This window comes from Erythrolamprus reginae, chromosome 2, assembly GCF_031021105.1.
Source record: "Erythrolamprus reginae isolate rEryReg1 chromosome 2, rEryReg1.hap1, whole genome shotgun sequence".
Taxonomy (NCBI): Eukaryota; Metazoa; Chordata; class Lepidosauria; order Squamata; family Dipsadidae; genus Erythrolamprus; species Erythrolamprus reginae.
The window spans coordinates 302,725,088-302,737,400 of NC_091951.1; the positions used below are offsets into that span (position 1 = coordinate 302,725,088).

Here is a 12,313-nt window from a genome sequence, read left to right on the forward strand (position 1 = left end):
ATTTTTTTTCTTATTTAAAAAAAACGTGAGAGAGAAGGAGCAGAAGATTAGGATCATTTACTGTTTCTTCTCTTCCAGCTTACTTCTAACAAACATCAAGTTACTGAGGTCAAGTCGATATGCCACCATCTTGTTTGGCATCCCAGACCTGTAAAGCTGATCCCTAAAACTTGTCTTGCAAGACTTCAACAACCTTCAATTCTCTCCACTCCCCCCAACACACACACACACACACACAGAGAGAGAGAGAGAGGGGGGGGGGAGAGAGAGAGCCTTTTGTTTTTATTGCTTTCAGCCACTAGTGGCTGGAAATCGCAAAATGCATTACTCTAGCAAAAAAGACACCTGGCTGAGAGGAGGAGGGATGGTGAGGGAAACCAAAAAGATAACAAATTATATTGATTGTGCATTTTTGCTGTGATTTAATTAGAAAAGGCCCCGTGAGAAGCAATTACCTGATTACAGAAGAATATCTGGTGATAGCAGAATAACAAATAATTAGGAAAACATAAATAGCGGAAGACACAGAGCAATAATAACACTGAATGAAGAATCTGAAACATTAAACTAAAATATCGTTAACATTTTTATACCCAGGTATAGTTATATCGATGGGAGTTACTTGGGGAAAAGTACAATAGGTATCATGCTCTGATTCAATGGAATTGCATAAAAGGTAGGGTAGTGTTTATTAAAGTAGGGCAGTGTTTATTCCAGGTCCCTTGGGTAGTAGTCCTCCAAGACCTTCTTGGAGTCTGTCAAATTGAAATAATTTGCCATTTTATGTTGAAATACAATGAAATAGTAAATTCCCATCAGACAATTATAAGAGGTTATAGCAGTGAAAGCATCTATTTTCATTTTTTAAATAAATAAGTAAGTAAATCCTATATAGTTCATTTGGAATCCTCCATAATTTTTATAAGTAGGAAAAGGTTCTGGGAAAGAGAACTAGGGAATAGCCATACTTGATTGACGTGTACACCAAAATTTGACCAAGAGTCAAAACCTAATTATTAACATAGGGACCTTTACAGAGCATGTGTTAAATCAGTTTGCTGCATTATAATCATTTTATTTTTACTGCTGCTTTTACTATTTTTATTATAGATCAATCTTTCTCCACATTTTGCAATTCTCAAATTTGTGGTCTTTGTTTCTCAGAATTCTGTGGTTAAAGTCTATCCATCTGATAATTAGTAAGGTTGAGAAGTGCTGCTATAGAACAACTGCTGCAATTAGCATAATGAATCATAGAGATTATGATCTACAGCTCCAAAGCTTGTAGAATCTTGCTAAAATAAGGTTCCAAATCATTCAGAGGCAAAATAGAAGCCATCCTGGTATACACTCCTACTCTCCAACAAGAAAATGGGGAAAAGTGGGTAGAAAGCTAACCCAGCATTCACAGTATTTAACTTTTCCTGTTTGTCTAAATGCCAGCTATTCTGAGTTGAATATACATCATTTTTAAAGCATATGTATACTCAGATTTCCTCAATTTCTCCCATCCTTGATAGATAAAATGTGCATACTTTTAAAAATATTTTAAAAGGCAAAGGAAGAATATACCGTGTTTCCCCGAAAGTAAGACAGTGTCTTACTTTCTTTTTATCCCCAAAAGCCCCACTATGTCTTACTTTCGGGGTATGTCTTATATTGTTAAAGGGGCACTGACAGCTAAAAAAACTGAAACGTCTTACAATCGGGGGTGTCTTACTATCGGGGAAACAGGGTAGAGCGAAACATTTCTGTGCCCGAATTAGGAAAGCAAGTAGATTACACCTTGCTTTTGATTGGAATGAACCCAAGAATCCTATGGAGGTATAACGGTATAAAGAAGGTATAAAGGAGGTATAAAGAAGCAGATGACTTTGCTATGGAATTCAAGTTATCTTTAAGGAATAGCTAACTGCTTTATTTTGATGTTGCTTTAAGATTTTACATCATCTGTATCTGTTAGAAATCTTATTTTTATTCCTACTTCTCTGTATAAGAAGGGCATTCTATATTTATTTATTTATTTATTTATTAGATTTGTATGCCGCCCCTTTCCGTAGACTCGGGGCGGCTCACAACATAATAAAACAATTTATAACAAATCTAATAATTTACATTTTAAAATTTAAAGTAGTTAAGAAAACCCCATTTTTAAGCAGACATACCTACAAACATACCATGCAGAAACTATATAGGCCTGGGGGAGAAGTCTCAATTCCCCCATGCCTGACAACAAAGGTGGGTTTTTAGGAGTTTACGAAAGGCAAGGAGGGTGGGGGCAGTTCTAATCTTTGGGGGGAGCTGGTTCCAGAGAGTCGGGGCCGCCACAGAGAAGGCTCTTCCCCTGGGGCCCGCCAACCGACATTGTTTAGTTGACGGGACCCGGAGAAGGCCGACTCTGTGGGACCTAATCGGTCGCTGGGATTCGGGCAGCAGAAGGTGGTCTCGGAGATATTCTGGTCAGATGCCATGAAGGGCTTTATAGGTCATAACCAACACTTTGAATTGTGACCGGAAATTGATCGGCAACCAATACAGACTGCGGAGTGTTGGTGTAACATGGGCATTTTGGGGAAAGCCCATGACTGCTCTCGCAGCTGCATTCTGCACGATCTGAAGTTTCCGAACACTTTTCAAAGGTAGCCGCATGTAGGGAGCGTTACAGTAGTCGAGCCTCGAGGTGATGAGGGCATGAGTGACTGTGAGCAATGAGTCCTGGTCCAAATAGGGCCGCAACTGGTGCACCAGGCGAACCTGGGCAAACATCCCCCTCGATTGTTAAAGTTTTACTTTTCTTGCCATTAATTTCTTCAAAAATAATTTGAAAGCCACATCTTTTGCTGAGATCATTAATGATAGTGCCTGGTGAGAGGATGGCATGTATTTCTGGAATATGGTATGGTTTATGAAAAACCATACCATATATTTTGAAGGGCTATTTCAAATAATAAAGTTTGGTTTAATCTGCCAAATTGAATGAATAACTAAGACCATTTGTAACATATCTTTATGCTACAAAGCTAGGGGCTTCATTATAAACATTTCTTATTCCCCAATGCTGTCCCATTTATTCTCTTAGTCAAAAAAGGTTGCAGTTTTGGGAAACAGTGGGGTTATAGGGAAGAAGCCAGTGCAGGCAGCTTATAGAAGACAGGTGGTATCAGCAAGAATTACCAAGTGCCTATCCAGAGGAAGGACAAGGGTGCAAGGGCAAGGATGGTAGAGTCAGTAGGCTTCTGAAACCTGAGATTTAAAACTTACATTCTTGTGTAGGATTGTGCCACTACAGTCATACAGGAAGGTGGTGGGTAAAGGACTTCTCTATGATGTTTTCCTTACGTGTTAGGATGGGTTAGAGCAGGGGCAACGGTTAAATGCTACTTGTTCTGCCCGCTTTGGGCGTACCGGTAGCGACGGCCACAGGTAGTTTGGAGAACCAGTAGTGGTGGCAGTGCTTGGCTCTGCCCACCCACACAGACACCACCATTCTCTTTTTTTTAACCCTTTGCGTATGTGCAAAGCATTCTGTGCATGCGCAGAGGGCGAAAAAGGAAACACGTTAGGAGAGCGCAGAGGTGGCTTTCTCCCAATTCAAACCAGTTCACCTGAACTGGTAGTAACCCGTTAGTAACATCACAATGATGTCACGCACCCGGTTTGGTTGGTTCCAATCTATGCATCACCATCTCTTTTGGGGGAGGGATTTTTTTGAAATTTTTTTCCTCTGAGCATGTGCAGAAGCTGAGTTTCCAGCATTGTGCATGCAGTCGCTGTTTTGTTTTCAGCTTCCAAAAAAATGGATTTTTTAGCATTGGAAATGCATGGGCCCATAAAATATGCCCACATGGCCCTGGAGGAGGCAAATCAGCAGAATCCACCTGTGGCAGAGCAGGGATGAAAAAGCACATGCGAGTAAAGCGAGTAGGCGAAGCATGCATTTCCAAACTGGTAGGAAAGGTAAGTAGATTTCACTGCTGAGAAGAGGTGTGAAACTCATGTCATCATGGTGATGTCACATGATGTATCAGGGCCATTTCCCCCTTTTCTAAGCCAGGGATGAATGTGGCCATTGAGTGACCATCTGGCCTGCAGGCTGGGAGCTTGACAGCTCTAAGGTAGAAGGTGGCCATGGAAAGCCCCTTACAAGATTCTTTATATGTTAGTTCGATGTTTTTCTTCTGGGACTTGCAATTGTCAGGGTTCCAATTAGCATCTATAATCAAATCAGAGTTCGAGGCAATTGCTTCCTCAAAGTTCAAATTTAGTAACAGAGACATGTTGGCTCATCTGGGTGAAACCCAAATCTGATATCCCAATGGTTTCTCCACCCAGTTGAAAGTTCAGGCCCTTGTCCCCACCCACCCCAAATCCATCATGTTGATCAATCTTCATCTGCCAACTTGGCAGCAACTCCCATCTCCTTCTATGCCAGTGCAGAAGTGCAAAGACAAAGGATGACCTTGACAATCCAGAAGAAATTTGTTATGGCTACATGCAGACATCCCTCGTGCAACTACCCTTCCCAAATTCCCACAGCTGAGAATAGCATCAAGTGTGGCAGGCCAAAGACCCCAACTACAACTTTGACAGTAATGTTATTTTCTGTTTTTGATGTTCTTGCTGCTGTTAATGTTGAACACTGTTTTTATGAAGGTGGTCAGTTTTCTCAAATAAAGTAACCGAGTAAAGAGATTCAGGCATATGGGTATAATGAAGGGAAGATAATGCCATTGTGTCATTTTTTATATGAATGTGACTCTCAAGCCTTCTTCACTCAGAAGGGAGAGCATAGATCAAGTGCTCAGCTTAATAGAACCATTTTGTGAGAAAATACAGTAATTTGAGCAATAACGTTTAACAGAAAGGGAAACGTTTTAAAGAACACTGGCAAGATTCACCTATAAATAAGGGCAAGGACCGTAGCAAAAAGAAATAATCCAATATACAGTGGTACCTCTACTTACGAACTTAATTCATTCCGTGACCAGGTTCTTAAGTAGAAAAGTTTGTAAGAAGAAGCAATTTTTGCCATAGGAATCAATGTAAAAGCAAATAATGTGTGCGATTGGGGAAAAGGAGGGTGGAAGCCTTGTTTCCTTCCAGGAGATTCCTAGAGAGGCCCCACAGAGGCTTCTTCCTGCCTTTTCCGGCCCTATTTCCTCCCAGGAGATTTCTAGAGAGCCCCCCCGGAGACTTTTCCCTGCCTTTTCCGGTTACAGTTTTGGAGGCTCTGGTTTATAAGTGGAAAATGGTTCTTGAGAAGAGGCCAAAAAATCTTGAGCACCCGGTTCTTATCTAGAAAAGTTTGTAAGTAGAGGCGTTTGTAGATAGAGGTACCACTGTAATACCACAAACATAGATATAAATGTTTGAAAATAACACACATAACACTTAGTCGTTACAAGAATGGAGATGAAATTATATGAAGGGCAAATATGAATGATGAACCTCTAAGAACCTCTAAAACCACTCCCATCAAAGAGCCTATGAGACCATCCGCAGCAACTGTGACAGGGCAAGCCACTAAAATATAAACTGAGAGCAAGTCCCACTCCTTACTAGCATTGATGTTGTTAATTAGGTTGATAATGAAACATCAGCCAAAAAAAACCAAAGCTCAGAGCACCAAGAACCCCTCATTTCAACCCTGAGCTACAAGTATTCTCCTTTACTGAATATTGGTTCATCTTGAAAGAAGCAAGCAATAATATAAACTGGGTCACTTCCTTGATCTTTGAATTGGAGAATTATTACCCCTTATCTGCAGTTAGGTGTGTTTTATTTTCTCCATCCTCCTTCCTTGACATTTGCTTTTGCAATGCACTAGCTACCAGGGAGAATAATAAGGTATGGAAAGTAGAGATCAACTCTGCCTTTGGGCTACCAGGACTACTAATTCATCATTATCTACTATACTTATGTCAGCTATGTATGGAAATTTCAATACGCTTGGAAAAATAGAGACACTAATGTGATTGTGCACACAGCAGGTTTTGAATGGATTCTGGAATTAAAGGAGCTATTTTTAGGAGGAGAACAAATAAAATTACAAATCAAACTGGTGGAGGTTGTACTGTTTTCCATGATGAGAATGCAGTTTTTACTGATATTCATTATATTCACATCTCTTGGAATAAGTTCTTCTTTGCTGATAAGCAAGCTTCTAATTTGTGGGTTTTTCGCCTATTAGTTGGCTTGTTTATCATCACAGCAAGATAGAGTAAAATATCAGCACTGAATAACAAACAAAATACAGCTGAACTGTTCAAAGGCAGAACCATTTACTGTTTAAAACCAAGGCGAAAATCTGTTTTTGCATTCTGTTATTTGAATGTATTTACTCCACATTCTTTATTGTAGCTCGTCAAAATATTTTATATAATCTGGTGTGTAATTTACCTTTCCTAATCGGATATGTGAAGGGGAAAAAATCCACCATGTGCATTACTCTTGCTCTTGAATGAGTATATAAAGTCAATATGCTTCTCTTAAAACTCTTGAAGACAGCCAGGTAAAATATGAAATGAAGACTATAATGAATTGTTATAAGTTTCAGAATATAACCATATTTTTCGGAGTATAAGACGCACCAGAGTATAAGACGCACCCTAGTTTTTGGGGAGAAAAATAGGGAAAAGAATCTGCTTACCAGGTATTCATCTGGCTAGCGTCCTTAGTCTGGTCAGCTTCAGCACATTGTTTTATCCCCTGGTTAAGGGCTTTAAAAAAACTTTATTCTGAGACAGTAACAATGAAAGAGCTTCCAATCCAATAAGAACTGGGAACATCATTATCACCTGGAAAGAAACAGTCGGAGCAAGTAGAGCAATGGAAAAAAAATCCTGCAAAGACTTAGGGCTTGGAAAACATTCTTCTTTGCCGAGAGTAACAATGAAAGAGCTTGCAAGCCAGTAAGAACTGGGAACATCATTAGCACCTGGTTAGGGCTGGAAAGAAACATCTGGAGCAAGTAAAGCAATGAAAAAACAACCCTACAAAGACAGGGTTTGAAAAACATTCTTCTTCTCAGAGAGTAACAATGAAAAAGCTTGCAAGCCTGTAAAAGCTGGGAACATTGTTAGCACTTGGTTAGGGCAGGAAAGAAACTTCTTCTGATCAAGTTAGAGTAATGGAAAAAACCCTGCAAGACTTAGTGCTTGGAAAACATTATTCACAGAAGGAAACAATGAAAGAGCCTGTAAGGTAAGAGCTGGGAAGATCCTTAGCAGCTAGTTAGGGCTGGGGCAGGGCGGGGGGGGGGGAGCTACATTCAGAGTATAAGGAAAAAGGTGTGTCTTATACATAAAAAAATGTGGTAACTATATGTGGTTCTGAATATGGTATGATATGCTTAATTTGCTATGTGCAAACATTGCACTTGCTCTTCTATGACCTTAGAATAGAATAGAATAGAATAGAATAGAATTCTTTATTGGCCATGTGTGATTGGACGCACAAGGAATTTGTCATTGGTGCAGATGCTCTCAGTGTTCATAAAAGAAAAGATTATGACGTAGGTGGACCGTTGAACTTACCTGAACGGTCTTCTCGATGCACTGCGAGGAGAGTCCAACGTGGGTGATACTTCAGCCTGATTGGTTAGGGACTGAGTTAAATTAGAATATTAATTAGCTCCACCCTGTAGACCCTCCCTTGTAGCTCAGTCAATAAAAATGAAGGAGTAGTGAAATCAACAGAACTTTATTAACTTAACTAGAACTGTAACTGAGCCCCTGGGCCCCAAGGTTGGGTTGGGTTTGGACTCTCCTCGCAGTGCATCAAGAAGACCATTCAGGTAAGTTCAACGGTCCTTCTCCAATGCACTGCTGCGGAGAGTCCAACGTGGGATATGCCCAAGACTAAGACAACAGGGTGGGAGACGACTGGACCAGGGGCGTATGCGACACCCCCCCCCCTCTGTAATACCCTACGGCCAAAGGCCGCTTCTGCAGATGCAAATGAGTCCAGTTTGTAATGTCTAATGAACGTGTCAGGAGTGGCCCACGTTGCTGCTCGGCAGATGTCTTCCAGAGGTGCCTGGGTGGCCCACGCCGCTGAAGTTGCAGCGCTCCTCGTGGAGTGTGCCATAATGTTGCCTGGTACAGTCCTTCCTTGGGAAGTGTATGCTGTAGCGATGCATGATGTTATCCAGCGACTAAGCGTTGTCGGGGATACTCTGGTCCCCTGTGTGGGAAGTCCAAAGGATACAAACAAGGCCTCCGTCTTGCGGAACGGCGCCGTCCGCCGAATGTAGATTTTGACGGCCCTGCGTATGTCCAGTTTATGCCAGCGCAGTTCGAGTGGATGACTCTCCTGCGCGCAGAAATCCGGAATGACGATGTCGTTAGACCTATGGAATAGTGTATTCGCCTTTGGTAAGAATGTCGGGTCAAGCCGCAGGACCACCCGATTCTGGTGAAAGATGCATAAGTCTGATCTGACCGATAGGGCCGCAAGTTCAGACACCCTTCTAGCTGATGTGATAGCCACTAAAAAGGCTGTTTTAAGTGACAGCAACCGAAAGGAAATGGTGCATAGTGGCTCAAACGGTGGAGCGGTTAACGCGTTTAGTACTAGTGGGAGATCCCATGAGTGGAATCTGTGCACCGCTTGAGGGCGGAGATTTGATGCTCCCCTCAGGAAGTCTCTCACCCATGGGTGGTGCGAGATGGATCTCCAGTTGTCTAGCTTAATTAGTGTGGAGATGGCTGCTACTTGCCTTCATAGGGTGTTAGGGGCAAGCCCCTTGTCCAGTCCAAATTGTAAGAATGACAAAATGTGTTGTATCGATGCAGATTGTGGTTCCACCTCTTGGTTTGCGCAGAATTAATGGAATGCTGCCCAGGTGGCCTGGTAGATCCTGGTGGTGGACGGTCTGCGGGCCGCTTGGATGGTGGAAATTACATCCTGTGATAGTGACGCCGCCTTCATTCTGTCCCCCTCAAGTGCCACGCAGCAAGTTGCCACCAGTGGGGGTCTGGATGGTATACTGACCCCTGGCTGAGGGAGACCAGGTTGAGCGGAATCCGCCATGGTGGTGATATCGATAGGTCCATTAGGTCCGCGAACCACGGGCGGCGCGGCCAGTATGGTGCTATAAGCAGGACCTCGGCCCCCTCTCTGATTAATTTGGCAATTGTCTTGTGGATCAGGCATATCGGTGGGAAGGCGTATAGCAGGCCGTCCGGCCATGGGCTCCTGAGGGCGTTGACCCTCTCGGCCCCTGGCGCAGGAAAGCGGGAGAAGAAGCGACTCAGGTGGGTATTGTCCGGTGTGGCGAATAGGTCCACCAGTGGTGTGCCGAATCTGTCCGTCACCACTTGGAATGCCTCCTGTCCCAGACTCCACTCAGATGGGTTGAGTGGTCCTGCTGAGCCAGTCTGCTTGCGTGTTGCTGACTCCCGAGATGTGTTCTGCCCTGATCGATAGCAGGTTGGTCTCTGCCCATGCCATCAGGATGTCTGCCTGTTGCATAAGCCTTCCTGACCTCGTTCCCCCTTGGTGATTTATATGGGAACGGGTGGCCACATTGTCCATGAGTATCAGGATATGGTTGTCCTGACACTCTGTCCGGAAGGCCAATAGGGCCAGAAAAACTGCCCTCAACTCCAGCAGGTTTATGTTGACGTCTGTCAGGTCCGCTGGGGTCCACAGTCCCTGTGCGACCTGGGTCTCGGAGTGGGCTCCCCAACCCGTGAGGCTTGCGTCTGTGGTAATGACCACCTCCTCCTGCTTCAGGAAGGGGGAACCCCGGATGAGGGCGGATGAGAGCCACCACGTGAGGGTTAGGGGTGTGATTTGGCACTTGATTTTTGTGCCTCACTCCCGGTCAGGGCTTCAGTAGGGTTAATGGATGCTTGTTCAGCCATCCCGGTACTCACAGGTTATTTGAAAGAAGCTGCTACTTGGATCGATGTAGAGAGGACTCTCTGCCGTTTCTGGGTGAGATAAAATGCAGTCTCACCCAAGATGGCGCTGCCCTGTTCGTCGTGGGCGTGTTCACCCTTGACTTCCGGTTCCTGCCCAAAAATGGCGGGCGCAACCGTCGCGCTCCTCCCGGGCTCCCCTGAGAGCGGGTTACAACCTCAACTCTTCTGTGGGGCTTACCGGCTCTCACTCCCCTTGCTAGCCCTCTCTAGCCTCCGACGCCTCTGCAGCTCTCAGCTGGGCGTCGGGCTCCTGCTGTGCGCGCCGCCGCCGAATCGGCGGTTTTCCGGCTTTTGCGCTCATCAGCTGTGCGGCGGGGCTATAAATAGCGCCTTGCCGCCGAAAACGGTGGTTTCTCGGCGCTTGCTTCTCTCCCTGCCGCTTGACTCCTCAGCGTTCGCTGTCTCTTTGGAGCTGATGCAGGGGAGTAGAGGAGGGGAGGGTGCCGCTGGGGCACTGTACCGTCGCCCCTCCAGGCTCTTTAGAGGTTTGGCCACGGAGGCTAGGGACCCCGAGTCCATTTCTGGCTCTTTCCTCGACCACTAGGCATTAGCAAGGGATCTGTCCACGGAGGACAGGAACCCTGCCTAGGGAGAGCCATACCTCAGGGCTATGCCCACAGAGGGCAAAAAGCCTCTGGGAGGTATCTCGTTGCAGGATTTACCCACGGAGGGTAGAATCCTGATTCCATCTGTTCCTCTTCTGGTTCCTGTAGAAAGGGGAGAAGAGACAAAGGTACAAGTTATTTTATTTCAGACAATATTTATTAATTAGAAAAAACCTTAACAGAAATAAACTCTAGTCCCTATCACTACGACTGAGTTTTTTAAACTGAGCTACAAGGGAGGGTCTACAGGGTGGAGCTAATTAATATTCTAATTTAACTCAGTCCCTAACCAATCAGGCTGAAGTATCACCCACGTTGGACTCTCCGCAGCAGTGCATTGGAGAATGTATAATTCTAAACAAAGAAATATTCCCATTCACAACTAAGTGATGTTTGATCACTTTCAGAAATGGACCATTGATTTTAAAAAAACATGAAATTGACCAAAATGGCAGATCATGTCATTTTTTCTTATAGTTCTACTATTTTTTAAAAGCACCCTTGTTAGATTTTAATCTTGCTACAGCTTTACCCTGGGGCGTAGAATGATAAGATGACCAACTCTATATATAATTCAAATAAATAAATAAACAATGTGTGCTGAAATTAATATATCTCTTCTAAAGAAAGGTAAGCACAAACCTACCTTAAGGGGAGGTATTATACCCACCCCAGGCACAATCTGTCCTCTTTCTGCTTCGATATACTGAATTCAGAAATGCGTCCATTAAAAATGCAGAGAAATTGTTGCATTGACAGTATGACCTAGAGCATATGCATGATAAGATCTCTCTGCAATGTTTTTCCCCCTCCAAGTCTGGAAGATACTAGACATCTAGTGGTCCAAACTTGTTCTTTAAAAATTAATAGTAGGGCAGATTACCTGGAGAAACAAGATTCGTGCCCAGCCAACTTTCCTATTCCAGTCATTTTTGAGAAGGTGCTCAGGGACTTAGGTCCATTAGGCATGGCTCAGTATGACAGCAAGATGAACCCATGTGATGCCAGCATTACTCGCAAAGAAAAGATGTAACATATAAAGCAAGTGCAGCCATTGGAACTGACAGGAGACAGGAATCCAATTTGTACTCTGCAAGTTAGTTTGCTTTACATTTACACGAACATGGGTTTTAATAAGTTAAGGGATGTGACTTACATTGTCTATTTTTTTCAGATTTTTATGCTACAAGAAATCTCTTTGGGCAAAATAGCCACAAGCATTTTCTTTGCCTAGAGGGGATCCATTTTGGGGACATCTTCTGAGCTATTCAGCACAACTCTATTGACTTCCATGAAACAATGTCAATATGCTGTTACATACAAATGGACCTAGTGATTATTTGCTTAGCTGCCACTGATTTGCTAATATAGTGGTGGGAGAAATAAACTCCTGTCAGTGGCTAGCAGGTTTCAGGGAAGCCCTTAAAAGTGGCTTCCCTGCAGCCTGCCAGCAGTCCATATTAGCTCCAGCTAATAGACAATATTGTTGTTGAACTGTTCCTGTGACTCACCTCTTCATTTATACACAAATCTAACACATACCATCAAATTATGGTTCATTTCGTCTACTGCACAGATGTTTCAGATTGTAATATTATAGGCTGCTGTTCAGGGAAACTTATTAAATGCTGATCTTAGGGAGGTGATGATGTTCACATGGGCTTCCCAGACTCAAAATCTCCCACATTCAGTTGAAGGGGGAAAGAGATCCATTGCTACTCCAGAATCACAAAAACACAGAACTCTTTCTCTTGCATTCTGGGAATGTATTGGCATATA

General features: G+C 43.5%; 1 long non-coding RNA gene across 1 annotated transcript in view; it reads right to left on the bottom strand.

Annotated features, from left to right (window-relative positions):
- The window catches only part of LOC139158987 (uncharacterized), a 162,191-nt gene that overhangs the window by 148,161 nt on the left and 1,717 nt on the right, over nucleotides 1-12,313 (bottom strand). The gene's annotated exons all lie outside the window — the stretch shown is intronic.